This window comes from Varroa destructor, unplaced genomic scaffold, assembly GCF_002443255.2.
Source record: "Varroa destructor unplaced genomic scaffold, Vdes_3.0 BEIS01000002.1, whole genome shotgun sequence".
Lineage (NCBI taxonomy): Eukaryota > Metazoa > Arthropoda > Arachnida > Mesostigmata > Varroidae > Varroa > Varroa destructor.
In genome coordinates this window covers 26538786-26555639 of record NW_019211455.1, presented here as the reverse complement: position 1 = coordinate 26555639, position 16854 = coordinate 26538786, and the positions used below count along the sequence as shown (strand labels likewise).

General features: G+C 42.9%; 2 protein-coding genes across 10 annotated transcripts in view; one reads left to right on the top strand and one right to left on the bottom strand.

The window, feature by feature from the left end:
* Nucleotides 1–16508, bottom strand: part of TfIIFbeta (transcription factor TFIIFbeta) — a 26582-nt gene extending 10074 nt beyond the window's left edge. For 2 of the 4 annotated variants that reach the window (XR_015320502.1, XM_086979424.1), the window contains exon 1: nt 15829–16508. The gene's annotated coding sequence lies outside the window, so the exon portion shown is untranslated. The remainder of the gene's footprint in view (nt 1–15828) is intronic. The other 2 variants (XM_086979423.1, XR_002670742.2) reach the window with 2 other exon arrangements.
* LOC111244100 (uncharacterized) overlaps nt 862–16854 on the top strand; it is a 43614-nt gene continuing 27621 nt past the window's right edge. For 3 of the 6 annotated variants that reach the window (XM_086979407.1, XM_022790750.2, XM_022790751.2), the window contains exon 1: nt 862–1049. The gene's annotated coding sequence lies outside the window, so the exon portion shown is untranslated. Of the gene's footprint in view, nt 1050–1472; nt 2667–3436; nt 3619–3663; nt 4322–16854 lie in introns of those variants that run through there. The other 3 variants (XM_022790752.2, XM_086979406.1, XM_086979405.1) reach the window with 3 other exon arrangements.

Here is a 16854-nt window from a genome sequence, read left to right as displayed (position 1 = left end):
TATATATGAATGTAGCTCAACATAGAGGTAATTCGACAGGTGCGTGACCTTTCGAAACTAGCTCCGCTACGTTAACGTACAACTCGGAGAGAAAAACAGTGCATTTTATTTGTTGACTCAGCGTTTTTGGTTATCTAGCATAGTTTTTTAATTATGCTTAAGCGTATCGTCGTTCCGAAATAGCTCGGCCGCCTGAAATTACGAGCGACTGTGAAGAAGTTATATAGAGAGCGCATATATAGCGTTTTAGCAGAACTAACGCCCGTCGTAACGTGAGCTATAGTCTAGTATATCAAGAACCTCACGGTGTATTGTCACGCCATATTCCTTTAAGAGCAGTTAGATCTTTGAGGTCTAAAATATCCATCCTTCGTATACCATTGACAAGATGCACTGTCAATCCCTTTGGTTGGCCATGACGGTCATGTGAACTCGAGTTGGTCACGAAGATACCGAATAAAGTATGCACACATACTATTCTCATTTGTATAAGTTCGCTTGTAACGGTAAGCCTTCACCCACCCCGGTATACTCCTATCTTTTGCAGCGGTCAGATCGAGCAGTAGCTGGCCGGAATTGCAGTATCGCCAACGATACATGTCTACCATACGCAGACGTGGCCGCTTGCAAGAAACTGGTCGCTGTTCATTTTGCTGAGTACGGTTCGCTTCGGCCCTGGCTGACTCGGCCTTCTTGCTCTGGTCTATACCATTGGATTGGATTGGGTGAGTGAATTCGCGCGCGAGTTAACATTCTGCCCTACGGCGCATGAGGGGGCGAGGGCTTCGCCGATGCCAGCAACTCACGGCGGTCTGAGCCACCGTGGCTGCTACGCGCAGCAACGAACAGAATCTGCCGTTGCTGCTGCTGCCACTACGATCGATGCAGTCGCCGCATCGAATTGCACGGTCGCGTCCGCCGTGGACTAACAACGCCGGTATGGAGTAGCGATCCAGTTGCCCCCGCGCCATTGCCCAGGAGACCCAACCACAGGCCAGATCGGCTTTGGGTTGGTTGTGTCTGGCTGTTTAAGTGGCGCGACGGTTGAGGTGAGTGCGGCATCGCGAGATGGAGCTGTCTGAAGCTCTAATCTGAACGAGTAGATATCGATTCCTCAGTTGAAAATCTGTGACGAAACTATGTAACGCGCAAAGAAACGTTACAGAAAGACGAAACGAAAGCATAGGGTTATTTGCTTGCTCTAAGTTTTTTTTTTGGCAACGATAATTTACTGTTTTGTCTTTGATTGATCTGTATTTGCTTTTATTTCTTGCCATCTAACTAAGTTAAATTACTTGCATCTTTCTTGATACGTTCGAGAGAGCAATTATTTGCTTATATGAGTTCTGCAAATATAACACGGCCGCTCGAAGGTGTTGCGTGGGAAATATCGAAATGGTAGAGGAGACAAGCATTTATTCTACGTGAAACGTGTGTTATTTTGAAAAAGTTGTTAGACAAAGGTCGTTATCAGTTCGACGATTGTGATGAACGAGTCTAGACCAGTTACGCTTTGGTCATGCCCAATACGTTGAACAAGGAGCACGCCAAGATCGCAGAAACTCCTAGCTGTCGTTTCCGTCTGACCTCTCACAAGACACGACAGGAACAGCGATCGACTGGCATAAAGCAGTGACACGTGGAGATCGTGCTATTCTCGTATGGTCGTTTCGCATTCGCTAGTACTGATGCCTGAGATACGAAGCTCTACCGCAAAGAAATCATCTTAAGGGAATAATTGCATCGGGCATCGATGTCAGATTGAGGTGCACGTACTGCAATTGAATCTATCAAGCTATTTTTCCTAGTGGTCATGATGGGGTCTGGATTCGTTTACGCCGGCCGCTTGTTTTCGTTGCCTCCAGTCGAAGTTTTTTCTCCTCTGAAATGCAGTAAATGCTCCTCATCCGAGTGCTCGAGTTTGTAGCAAAGTCTATAAGCTGTCACTAGTCCATTGCCTGCCTGTCTACCTGCCTGCCTGCCTGCCAGCCTGCTGAATTAATGGGACACAAAAAAGAAGATGACAAGACCTTGATGAAATATATGAACGTCCATAGTGATATTGTGTGAGGTGGTATATGGATGGTGTCTTATTTGTATGGAGCTCTCGAGTGGACTATGCGATTATGACTATTTGTGCTTAAAATGCAGACCAGAAAAATCACGAATCAGCAAAAACTGTGCCAGCTCTTGTGCTGTGGGTCCTTGCTGGAAAAGCTGCAGCTGTAGCTCCTGGCTAACCACAGTACTTATTGTTGGTGAGACGTTATGTACAGAGCGGGCTATCATTCTTGGAAGACGTGAATTTAGCATGTACATACATAGATACATGATATCGCTTAGTCGTGCCTCGCAAGATCCTCAATGCAAGGATCGAAGAAGCCTAAGTGAATTGGAAGGAGATCAAGTAGTCCTGAACTGTTACGTTCAAAACTCAGGACTACTCTATTTTTGGGGAGGGTCTGCAGGTTACGCTTTTTCCGAATGGACGAAGGAAGCAAGGAAATAATTGGGGAAGTGATGTGCCATACCGATGGTATAAACTCGAAGCCAATTTCATGTTGCAGTTGGACAGTTTAGGAAATGAGAAGATGGTAATGTGCTCGTCTTGCCTCAGGCGAAGTTTTTGACAGACTAGATAGCCAGAGAATAAGACGCGGGAAATGGTAAGGTACAATTGACTTGAGCGTTATTTCACAGATTCGAATGTATTTATATGTAGCGGCTTAGAAGGTACCAGGTGTCTACAAAGCAGCCAAGGCTGAGCAACTGCAGAGGCAAATTTGCACCGAGGACTCTTGAACAGAGGTCTGCTCGGGATATAGAGCAGTTTGTGAGTTGGTTCATTTTTTTCCAATTTGCTGTTCGCAGTATGTACTTTATTCAGTGTTTGTATTTAAATAGGCTTACTTTATACCCAAATATGTCGGCTGCGATTGCCAAAGCGGCACCTCGATTAAAACCTCGTAAATTTTCTAGTTTTTGCAAGAGGCAATTTCGCAAAAACAGCTGTGTTCTTATTGTTGTTTGTGTTTTCGTCGAATTCATTCAATGGCCTCTTAGCCATTAAAAACGACAATCCGAATATACTACGAGTAATTGAATTACTGTTTAACCTAACACTGTCTAGATGTTTTCTCGTTCGAACATTGATCAGTAACTTTAGCGACTAGTTCCGCAAAAAATGGTAATGATTCACAAATAACTTCGATAGCTACCGGCTGCGTTCAAGCACATCGATACGCGTACGGCTTTCATCGGTTGATTTGTTTACGATCGGTGCGCCCGTCGCAGCGTGCGTTCTCGTTACTTTCATCCCTTGCTTTGTCATTGATAACAAACATTAATAACGATAATGATAGTAATAGTGAAATTTATTGACGGGTGTAAGATGGCGTCGATTCGCATGTACTCTGAAAGATGTCACGACTGCTCGCCTCATAGGCGGCGCCACAGTGCGCCAGTAATGCTCATATAGATGCGATACACGTTATTTGATGTATATCACATAGCCGCTAAATCACGAAAAAGGTGGAACAAGCCAGATCGGTACATCAGTCGCAGTGACGTAACGTAGTTAGACCAGGAACGGTCACTGCTGCTCGCTACAATGTAGAGGTAGTCCGTAATAATGATTCGTTACATATGAGTGAAGTCTTGTTGGCTTTGGTTGAACGATTAAGGCTACAGTACGAGAATGACTGGCTTAGTTATAGCTGCCCTAGCAGGCGACAAGCTTAGCGGCCTGAGAAGTAACACTCTCACATTTACTGCAATCACTGCATTGTAAACGATGCCTTCTCGAGATATCATTGTTGCTTTGTCTTCGATTGAACCTAACGTCTACTACACGTGTTGACAGCTCCTTACTTTGTCTTCGGCAGCTCCATGCACTGACGTGCGTGCGTGTGTGTGTTTGTTGACATATCGCTATTTTCTTGATGCTCTTCGTCGTCGTCGTTGTTGTCATTTTCTGTTGCTAGCTCTAATGCTGCTGCTGCTGCTGCTGTACACGAATGCGTGGTGGTTGTTTTGTTGGCAAATTCGGAGATCTGCTTCTGCTGCTTCCGGCAAGTGCAAATACGCTACCACGTACTGGACGCCTTTGACGTCGTCTTTATACGGCAAAGATGGCGAAAATTGGCCAGGATAGAACTGCGCGTGATCGGAGAACATCAATTGTGAGATTTGTTGAAGATATTTGTCGATCGTCAGACGTCGATTGCTTTCAAGGCCACCTAGAACAGAGACTCCGAAAGGAACAAGGCGACATACCCGGCCGTTCATTTTTACCAGAGCAGGATAGGGCAGAGCACATCAGGTCAGCGCCCACAGTTAGTGTAGCGTATAAAGTTGAATTCTCATAACCGCCGTTGCATATTGAGTCTCAGCGATGCCTGGCTTATGTTTTTCTATAATGATTGAACTGAATCACATTCCATTCTATCGTTATTTGTTATGCTCACCGAAAGGGAGAACGACACCGTCGTTTTGTGCGTGAGAAAAAAGAGACTGCCACTATAGCCCCCCGTCTACGCTCTTCCGATTGCAGGAACCCATTGAGAGTGTTCAGCTCGGTAAACTTCCTGTACTGCCATTCATGTTTGTCATGTCTCTCTGTTTCGAATTTAATGTCCGGTATCGCTTTTAGGCAATCCGTCAGACAGCTGGCTCCCAACCTAGCCTAGACAACTCCATATCGTAAAGGCTACCGGGCAAATATGCCACCCACTAGGAGATGTTTATCATGGACGAATATTAACGAACCTTATAAACAGTTGTAGTTGTAGTTCTCGTAAACAGCAGCAGTCGTACGTCCATTGACGTGATCGAAAACGGCGGTGCGATTCACTTGGCACCGAGATCTGATGGCGGTTATTATAATTATTTTCTGAAATTTCGTTGAAGGGAAACAAGCGATTGGCAGCTGCACCAGCAGGGGTATTTATTTACTACGGATAATGGACATCTTCAAATAGATGCTTATTATTATAGCTAAATTGTGCTATTGTTAGCTATCGATCAAACTAAAACATAGATAACATCCTGGTGCTGCCTATCTTTATATTAGTTAGGATTCGAAGTGACGGTGAATTTTCTATTTTGTTCACTTCGATGGCTACTGAGGTCGTATTTGACTACAGTGCACTCCATTGAAGTACTGCTCTCGATTGAGTCAGCTTCGCTGGTTTAAACCGATATTTATGTTATTTTGGGCTTAACTTTCTGAAGGAAATATCTTAACTAAACATTTTCAAAGAGTACACTTAGCTATATGATTTAAACTTAGCGCAAGATAAGAACAAGGAACAAGCCACAGAGACTATTGTTATGAAATAGCTTTTTAGATAATTGGTCGATGCTCATTTCGAATACGGCCTTTCGGTCGCCGTAGCTCGTCAGAGGTAAGCAAAGTAAGAATACACGTAATCAGACTTCGAAATTCGAAGTCCTTAGGCTCGGGTACGAACGTTGTAAAACGTGTACGTCCTGTTCCTTACTATTGAAGCTAATGCTTATTTGACAACGCGGTTTTTGCGACAGCTATCGTATTGTTACGAGGAGAGATAATTGCTATCGTTTACCTCTAATCCAACCATCTGTCCCCGATAAACCAGAGGAATGGAGTGCCGCGTGGGAGTTTTGTTCCAAGCTGATATTACGGATTCGCGCACAGGCGTACAGATATATAATTGTGAATTTGTCTATTCAAACGAGACAGATGCCCTAGCACTATGAAGACTGTGATGACTATGTCTATATATCGTTCAGGCTTAACTGGCAATTTGATTGGAACACCAGAAAACTCAGTGCGAGACTACAACTACCAAGATCGAAGACGAGCGACTAATATAAGGATCGTAGCTTATATCGAAATTATCTTCGCTCATTTTATCTTTGAATCGCTTTAAGGTACTATATATTTATAGTTTTCAAAAACTAGCAAATGTATAAATGTGTTTGATAAAATCGTGCATATCTGTATGCAAGCTAGTACAAGTTAGGTAATGAAAACTGAAGGGATGCGCCAGCGTTCGTATGGCAGCGCGCGGTAGCTGTTGTTTCTATTAGAGGGTCAGCGGCAGAGGTGGCACGGAAATGGAATTAGTCGAGGGGCCTAACAGTCCCGTAGGCTTTATCGTCCGCCAAGCCAGTGATGGCTCTAGTGAATGGACAGGTAAAGGCACAGCGGACTGGAAGTTAACGAGGGGCACCCTCAAGGAAACACCACAATTGTCTGGAGCAGTCACCACGGCCGTTTCTGCTGGCACAATTACAGCGACGACGATTTCAAAACGGCAGTGAAGCTGGAAGGCTGTGTCCTCCCACACTTCGTCTATAAAGACTGTAGTTTCATGCAATTGAGAGATGTCGAGCATAGCTGGTGCTTTGTGTCGGGCTGCTGCTATTAGTGCCGCTGGTGTACTTAAAGTTCTGCTAAATCAGAAGGGCAAATGTCTGCATTAAGTAGGATGTATGTAAACAATCGATGACGTGCTGTTAACATTACTGTCGTGGCTGACGTCATTGTTGTTGCCCTTCCTGCGACATTTAGAGTCACAACACGATGTAATTATCTTGCTAGGCCTTGCATGTGCGTTCGACAGGATCAACACATCGAACAGTTTTTTTTAGTGTTTTTTTTTTTTGGCTGCATTGTGTACACAATAAGCAGAGAGTCTGACGGCCAGTGACGTTCGAGGCAGAGCTGTTTACAGTATTGTCGCGGTTAACAGTCGGCAAAGGTTTAATGACTAATTTAAATATACTTTTAAACTATGAAAATAAGGATGGTGCTTCAAGGTGGATTTTCTGACCCATGTCTGAGGTAACCACGAGCAAACAGTGCAGCAACTGATAACAACCATATTTTATCAGCAATGATTTTTTCTGTAGCGGGAAAATTTCGAGAATCAATGAATATCCGTCCGTTTTAAAATCGTTAGTGCTCCCAACAATGGGGTGTCAATATCGAAAAGAAGACAATGCGTATTTGGTTAAACAGCCTGACCCAGAGGGATAAATGGAAATATTTGAATAATCTGAGTGAACTGTGATCCATCATGAATTGTTATCTTTTGTTGTAGAATGCAGAAGAAATTAATAATATAAGTAAACTAGCACGAACAAATAGGTTGTACGGTAAGGTTTAGCTGATCTCCGTCTCTTGCTTGGGTCCACTGTTCCTGCTACCACCATAAGAGTATTAAACATAATCAAAAATGACGCTTTTATCGATACGCAGAAGAAAACTGTTTGAAACATCATCACTGGCAGACATGAAGTGTACTTCTTACACCCTTTGTTTGTATATAGAATAGAAGAGGACTGTATTGCTGAAACGGTCAGCTCGAAGAGGAGCTACTCGACGCGGCAATGGTTTGCTTCGTTTTATCTTCAATCAGCGGACCACGAAATGCAACAAGCATAATAAAAAGCTAAATTTCAAGCTAGTAAAGCTCTATCGCGGCTTTGGTCCGCTTCGCCCTTTTTATCTCGTTTAGGACGCATACGTTTGAGACAGGCCGAACAGCATCGCCGGTTGCAGTCTGTCGTCTTCGAGCCGACACGCCAGCATATACGTTTGCCGTCGATGTCCTCACACGCAATCCTGCTTCTTCGACGGGGTTCTCTTTATTTTTGTTAGGACTACGTCAGGGTGGTCAGCCAGCCGGCCGTACACATCGCCCACAGATTTGCGTAACAGAAATTGTCTCTTCGTCACTTGCGCTTGTGTCAATTGTAGATAGCGCGATATTGTACGCCACTCTATCCGCTGCCAAAAAAACCAACGCTCTACTCGAGAGAATTTTGGGCAGATCTCAACCAATGCCACGTAACAAACCGCCCCGGCTTGACACCCAATTTGGCAGTAACAAAATCGCGAGCACCGCAAACCAAATTGTTGCTTCTTTTAAGGAGGAAACCTTTCTATATGGTGTAAGGGCGGCACTTGCCACGGCCTCGACCACTATATGGTAAAAAATACAATGACAAGCGCGTATTTTACTCAAAAACACTTATATAATATGTATAGTTCATAATCTACTCACAGCTGGAAAGCGCCCCTGGGCCGAAAAGCGGACCCACGAAAAGACATGTAAAAGAGGCCGTAAAGAAAGCTACAAAAGCGTATCGATTCCTGCAATTTTTAATGTTGTCTCACTGAGTCGTTTTGATAGGTTTGAAAAAATTATAGCCAGCTAAGTACTCTTTGTCACACGATGATTTGCTATGTTTCGTTCATAGATGATCTCTTTTTTTCTATTATCGATTCATTTGCATTCCACATATCCGATGTCCGGGGGGCTGGTGAATAGATCGATGTGAGGACTGGTGAGAACTGATTTCTGTGTTGTGACTGGTACTCATTATATATATATATATATATATGTATATATATATATATGTATAAATATATATATGTATATATATGTATATATATATATGTAAAAGTCAATTGTGCCTAAGAAGGTGAAGTCTACAGTAATAAGCCAAAACTACATATATATATATATATATATATACGAACAGGTGCGACCACCCGGCAGTAATCTGTGCCGAAATGTTGAGCATTGTCTTGCATTAACGTATCGATTTCCGACAGAAAACGCTGAGCATCCGAAGACATGGAAACATGCAACGTTTTGGATGCTATATATACATTGTTGATAGTTTCATCGACCAATTATATATTAAAATGGATGCGAAGATCTGCGTAGCGTTTACGCCACTATGTGAGTGTAAGTGATGATTTGCTGCTATCCACAGAAGTTGTATGGTCACGTTTGACAACTTCTTTTACCCATTTATGGATGTCGCGTACGCACAGCGGGATAGCTAAGAGACAATAGATATTATTACTGCTGGCACTCAAGTGGCCTGGTGATGCCATCAAAATTTTTTCCAGATTCTGTTTGTAACCTTAGGGCAATCATATCTTCTTTTGTAGTCATTGCTTTTATTATTATTATTATTATTATCATCGTTGAAAACGTCACAAATTCATACCAAACTAAACATTATTCACTCGACGACACGTATGTAATAACTGTTTTGATTTTAGATGTTTTTGCAATACTAAATGTCGCCTCTATTGAATAGGGCGTATACATCTTCCTATCAATTACTTTGTAAGTTGTGATCTAAACGTATGATCCTAAATGAATCTCTAAACGTAGTTTGCTTGGTTTTGATTACAACAAGACATATAGCTACAAAGGAGACACTTCCAGAGCCTGGTAATGAGCCGATTGAAAACGAACGCATTCAGTTTCCTATGTACTACAGTACAGCTTATCAGAAGCGAAACCTTGCAGGTCCGCCGGCATTGAACATCACGAGACCAGTGGTTCCGTACCACATCCGATATCACATCATATCAACATCCGTAAAAATATATGGGGGTTTACACGTATTGTGTGCTTTTGCCATCATAGTCCATAATCCCCCCCCCCCCCCAGGTTGCTTCAACCCTTGCCTTACTTTTGGGTTTTCATTTCGAATTTGCATTCAGAGCAAACAAAAGCATTCTTCTTTAAACCTTTCTTTTCATTCGCTACTTGCTCGCGTGCGTCAATCGCCGTAACACTTCAAGAAGTCGAACTGGTAACGGCTAGCGTTGCAAGCACAGATACCCTAATGGTATTCCTAGAAACATGCAGTAAAACCAAGCGCAGTTAAGCACAGGGGAATGATGGGCACAAAATCCGTGTCCGTACACCTTTCAGCTGTGGCGCACTTCAATTTCGCGCCTCATCACGAAATAGGCCTAGCCGGAAAGAAGAAGGGAGAAAAGATGACCATAGTCGACGCAATAATATATAGTCGTGGTTTGAAATAAGTCATATGCATCAGTTTATGCATGAATAATATAGGCATATATAGACCGATACGTGCCGTTTTGGTGTACAGCGTTCAAAAGGAAGGAAACAAATACAGGAAGCGTAATAATTATAACGGTTAGTTTATTTACTTCATACGTTTTCGCTTTCCCGTCGAGGAGGCTGTGTGGAGCTCTCGGGAAGTTCGTACTTCTACTGCTTAGCGCCAACCATATTGGATCGCGTTGGAAAAACTAGATGTTGGATCTAGTAATCCTTCCGTCCGATTGCACATGAGCGTGGCATAATTATCAGAGGAGCAGTCATTCGCTGACTTTTTACTGATCAGAAATGCTCTGAGGTCTGTACCGATTGAAAACATAACATTGCACAAAAAAAAAAAAATGACCATTCCAGTCATGGCCCTTCCCATCCATACGCTGGGGAGTGGTAACCATTTTTTTGATAAGCGAGTTGGCAGGCGTGCGTAAAATCTTCGATAGTTTGCATCTATCAAATTATGTTACGTGTAGACTATAGCTGGCTAAGAAAAGCCATACGCCGAGACAAACTGTCATCGTAACAAACCATGATAAAGTTCAGTTCCATACAGTTACAATATGATGAGTGAGCAGATTATATAAGAGCCTATAATTCTCACTTCAGATCCCAGAATCGTTACGAAACCTATTAGCGAGGATGACTGACGAAAATTGATGAAGACAGGTCATCATCAGTTCGTTCTAAAAGTGTTTTCATCAATGAAAAAACATCGGGCAGAGAACGCTCACGCAAATGCAGCCGCCACGGCGCTCGTGCTTATCAAGCGGACTGCTTACTTTTTAACGCAGGTTGTATCCGAGTCCTTTACAGACTGAATCACAAATGCTGTCGCATATGTTTTTGCAGCGAGCGTTTTTCGTCAACTATTAATTGTTGCTGGAAAAAAAAAGACTTTAAAAAGCATACAAAATTGCCATAGATCTTATGGCTCTATAGACTATGAGAAGATTTGCTCGCGTTAGCAGAGTAGCCCCGAGTGATCAACACGACTAGTCAATTGATGAACCATTATACTGCCACTATACGCGCTATACTGAAATCATTTGTGTGTATGATACGCTCAAGCTTGACAGCAATGTTCTAAACAAACAGATCCTTTGATGCCAATAGTGGGCAAGTTTACTTCATCTAATCATCATCATCATCAATGTCGTCATTATAGGTCTTCATCAACCACTTAGATAGTGTGTCGAAACCATTTTGGACATGGGCCGCTTGCTAATAATCTATCTTTACCAGAAACTATCTCGCATTTTTCATAGTTAAACATAGAAAAACGAAAAGCCTAAATGAGATATTTAGTACTCTGAACATACGAGTTAAATAATGTCATCAAGTTGTACGTCACCTTATTTGTATTAGCCACTTATAAAGTGCGCGAAATACAGAACAGGCTGTTCGGAATTGAGGAAATTGAACGCGATCCTTCCATCACCCTTTTGGTGTCCTAAGATCACTTGCGTACTAGGCCGAACAACTAACCCATCGCCGTCCCTCATCGTTGGAACAACATATGCTTTCAGATAAAATCTATATATTGAATAAAAGCATTATGGCAGGGCCGCGTCAAATAATGATCCCGGGTTGCTAAGAAATTTCCTTGTCCTAAAATGCTCTCTTCGTGTCCCTGCGCTGCATGTCTTTTTCCCTCGTTTTTTCGCTTTGCCCTCACAGTCGAAAATCGAAATCACAGATAATAATAACGGTGGTAGTAATAGTACTTTCGGAGCCATCGACCAAGTGGAGCATTGGATCTGCCCGTGAATGCACGATAGCGATTACGTCGTGGGGCGGTAAAGTATGAATAATAATGGCAATTTAGGGTTATAAATATCAGAGACTCGAAGATAAATCGTCGTCGATCGTCTGACAAGAACACTTCTCGCTGACGAGCCCCCTAGGCTTTCTCTCTCTGCCTCTTTGCAATCGAAGGAAGCTTCCACAATAGATCGTGTTTGAGCCCCAAAAGTTGCTGGCGCAGGTGTTATTTCTCAGAGTAGTCTTTTAAGGGAAAAATTTAAAAATATAGCGAGGTTAAGACTCACGAACGTGAATTCTTGCCGATTGGTAGCCGTAACAATGTAGTGTATTGGATGGGCATGTCTGTGTCCTCTAGATGCATTCTGCTTATACATATCTTCATAGGAGACGTGCTGATTGAGAACGTGTGGTAATGGGGCGTTATGACGCCATGTCAACAGCTGTTCTATCCGATGCTTCTGTGGACCAGCAAAATACAGTGGTGATAGCAGAAGAGTCTTCTGATGTTGCTCGTATACACCTTCGAAGTCGGCACCAATAGCAGTAGTATGATAGCTGAATGTTACGAGCGACGAAAATTATGAGAAGCCTGTAGTGCGCCATGGTAAATGTTTGCATCGATTGTTTAAGCAACTGGTCATGGCAGCGCATCTGTCAGATAGAGCCACTTAAATACTTTGTCACCTACGTACATAACGAAAAACCTGCGAAACGAAAAAAAGCTGCGGTGTTCCAAAACACTGTAAACATTGTACGACGAGTAAAGGATGTTGGTTTAGCGTCTGCTTTTGCGTTCCATTAAAACGTATTGATTTACATAGGCTGTGAATGGCCCAATAAGGAAAGAAGATGAGTGAGTCATCTTTCCTGTGTTGGACCACAGGGTACGATATCATTTTTTCAGGTCTAACTGTTTTTGCATTGGATCATTTTGTATTTGTACAGGTGGAAGAGACCAATCGTTAATACAGAACGTAGTACAAACAGACACATGCTAGATACATATAAAATTCTACGCAGTAATCTTCATATACTGCTCATCCAAACGGCGACAGAATATCATTTCGTTACTTACACCAATGGCTAAATAACAAACAAAATCGATTTCACCGCCGTACATCAACGGTAACACAACAAAGTGTTCCTCATAAAATCCAATGTTTTGCTTTGGCCTTTAAGTTGATTAGTACGTGTCCTAAAATTGTTAAGATTTTTTTCGAAATTTGGCCCGCGGTAGCATAGCGCTAATGTTGTTATTATCGTTGCTATTGTTCTTATTACTGTGATTAGGATTGCTTCCCAACCCCATGCCATACCGACCCACATGTGGTGACAAAAGTCATTTCTTAACGCGAAGAAACATTCAAGCTTAGAGTATACTTCGATCTACCGCCACAACCCTAATGATTGTGCCCGCTGCTTTCCACGTGAACACGCATCTAGGCCACGCTATACATACGTATATTTCCCGCAAGCTAGTTCGTTGTCATCACCAGCACACGACACGTTATTCCGTAAAACGCAACAACCGTATTACATCACTACGGGACTGCGCTGACGACGCTGCGGAGTGTAGCAAATTATATAGATCGGTGCTGCGCGGCTACGGTCTACGCTCCATGATTGCACTGAGCTAGTTCTGTTCTGCGTTTCGCAACAGCACCCCAAAAAGCATGGACGATCGTTTGTCGATTATGAATTGACCAGTTAGCAAACAGGCGCGCGGGTGTTCTCTACTATTCATATTTGGCGACATTCATTGTTGGCAGACGCCTGCATACGAAATCGTGCGCGCTTTGCTCACATTCGAATTCTCGACAAAGTCCTGCGTCGGCTGCCGAGGGCGCCAAGAGCGTGGGCAGCAGCTGTACTTAGCAAGCCGCCGTCGTAGCTTAAGTAGTATTTGTGTAGATGACGCGTTCAATGGCACAGACTCGCGCACACACTTGTATCGTCTGTAACAGAAGCGCACGAGAGTCTTCAGTGCGTGTTCAAGAGTAGTTTGGTGTCCATGCTTCTATTCTACTGCTTTCGCCATTGACATCGTCCGATTACTCGCATGTGGTGCGACGTACGCACCGTCTGGACAATTCTGGACATATCTGCTGTGGGCAAAAGTCCCGTAGTCTCAACCCAACGAATGAAGCCAGACGGTGGATCATGACGATTCAAGAAAAGCTGCTATGACAACAACAACAACAATAGCAACAACGACAGCCAAAAGAGTCGCCGCTGTCGTCAGAGATGACGATAACTATGACGGCAACGGCAATCGAAACGAAGTGATACATCGAAAAAACCGTTGCTCTATTCCATATACGTATTTTTGTTGTGTACGCACTATTTCGGTACGGCGTATCATGATGCTGATACGGGCTCATTGCGATGCCATCCACTAAAACATTCCTGGTGGCCGGCTGAGCAGAAGTTGAACAGGCCGAAAAAACATTCGAGAATCCGGTGGGACGATTTACTGTTACTGCTTACTGGTACCGTCTGTGACTACCCTTGTATTCTCGTTCAGGTTGTAACCGTGTAATTCTCACGTGTTTCTGCGCCGCGGACTATTACCGACATTAGGAGTGGAGCGACCCTCACTCCATGCGTCCAGAGTGGGCACAGGCGATAGACATATCCAAATTGCGTAGATGAAGACCTTAGGCCGATGGCAGATTTAGACAGTTCCGCACGGTACAGAGATAACAAAACACGGCATAGACAAAAACTGGTGAGATAATGAACAGCCCGGACGTACCCACGATGTTGCTGTATATTTGCACACGCAAGGAGAAATTACCCATTACAGCACATCATAGGTTGACGTTACTGTGGACGTTCGGCGGCGTCACTTCTAGAAAAAAGGCTTTTTTTTTTTTTTTCTTTATTGCTAACAATATTTATTGCCGCGTCAAGCGGCCGGTTAAACTGAGGCAATCTAGACGCGGACGGTATGATGCCTCAGATAAATGAAACTTGAACATTATAGACCGAATAGCGTAAACATCAGAAAGGCGTCCTGCATGATTTAAAAGAAAGAGTTTAGTAGAAGCTTATTGATGATAAGTACGGCTGCGGCTTGTAATTTCATTGAAGCCGTCCTCAATCGATTGGCTCAGCTCGTTCTGCGACAAATTTTCCTTCAAGCCCGAAAACGCCTACAGGATACATGTTTATATACGAGCAGATATAGCTGGGAACGGATATCGTAAATTCTGGGACTTTGACCGCTATCAATTGATTGAGTCACTCGCTCGTACCCTCATAAGGGCGTGCCCCACTTCTTGCCAATCTTACATATTTTTTTATTGTCGGTCACAACATGTTAGCCGAATGTTAATTCAACAAGTTAATATGTTAGTGGATATGCCTAATATGCAACAGAGCAAAAGGGCCGCTGGTGTAGAGTAAAAGGGTAAGCATGCCTTTGCCGAGTCCTTATGCCGTCCGTGTTTAGGTTTCCCTACTTTAACCGGTCACCTGATTTAGCATTACATGCTGTAAGTTTCATTCTAGATGCGATACTGCCGAACGCGTCTAGCAGCGTGAGTCTATGATATGCTATAATGGGTAATTTTTATATGTCGTACAACGCAAGAATCCGATGACGACAAATAAGGCTCTTAACAAGTGACCAATCAACAGAAATTCTAGTGACATTTCGGCAAACCCATTTACGAGATTACGCTTGCCAAAACAATTGAATAGGACGAAATCGCTCTGAGTGAAGGACAAGCTTCATTGGCGAATAAGTCGAGAAAGATGCGCATATGTAGACCGTCAAGAGGACAATCACAAGATGTTCATCTTGTACACTTTATTTAATGATGACTAGCTGCTTCTACGTGTTTGAAAAGCAAATTGTTGGAAATTTCAGTGCTCAGATGAAAAATGCTTTTTGTGCAGTGGAAAAGTAGAGCTATTACCCGGGAAAAATGATTCCCAGATCTGAGGTGTCGTCATCATCAATAAGTCCATTGAATGAAGTATTGGAAATGCCAAAGATGAAGGTATAGTAAAAATTTATAGCGAATTCTAATTTTAAATTTGATTAGGATACATGCTTTTTAAATGTATATACATACATTTCAGAGAACATGCTTCATGAGTGGCGCTGTTGAAAAGTTTACCGACTATTTTTTTTTTTTTTTTATTAAAATCGTCTTTACATAACATGACTTACCTTAATATCAATGTCGTTCATTAAGCGTTTTATTACGATTGTGGGTGTCACAAATGAACTGCGGAAACCTTCTGCTCACTGCCATCTAATTTTCCTTTCTCACACCAACGTCGACTATACGGATGGATATAGTGCCAACGGCCTTATACTGATAGGGTCAGCTAACTGTACAGCAAAGACAAGATAATAACTTGTACATTATCCATATCTCATTAGTACAAGAACATCATGCATCATCGCCGTGTTCTTCCAGGCACAAGGAGAACCACTTATGAGTATTCCAGTATCCTTCTAGAAACAAACGATTACTATTTAGTTCTCTCTTTGGTGCGTACCTAATCTGTCAACACAGTGATAAATAGCGCAATATTGATTCCTGTTGTATCTTGAAGCAACGCGACGTCGTTCTGGCTAGCAGGCGACCCGCAGCCGTCGATTTCACAACGCAAAAGCGATACATTCTAAGGACGTCCCGTGATACATATGATGGTATTGTTGTAATACTGCTGATAATAATACTGAAAATAATAACAATACCAGTTATAACAATAAGAACAACGACAATAACAAGAACATCCATAGTAATTGGGTAATAACGGTCGTTCTTTCAACGGACGACTCCGCTATAGGTCCGATGGCGAATGATACAGCCGTCAGTTTTACACCAATATCAGCAGCACCGGCTCACCGTGGTCGAGTGAACCATCAACATGTCGTAAGCCTGAAGACCATCGGTCAGTCGAAAGGACAGATGCCTCTACGCTAACCACATGGAGGTATTTAGGGAAAAAGTTACATAGACATTGGCGCCGCACGCCAGGTTCCATGACACGACTGTTGGATAGTCGATAGACACGTCCAAACAGGCGGCAGAAATATGCGTTGTAGGAAGAAAAACGAGCTGACAGGGCCGAGCAAGGCGGAATTTGCTACACATGTAATGATAGTGTTACAAAATAACCGCACCATATCGCTGCTAGACATGCAAAGGAGAGCAGAAACAATGGGGCATTTCGTATCATTGAA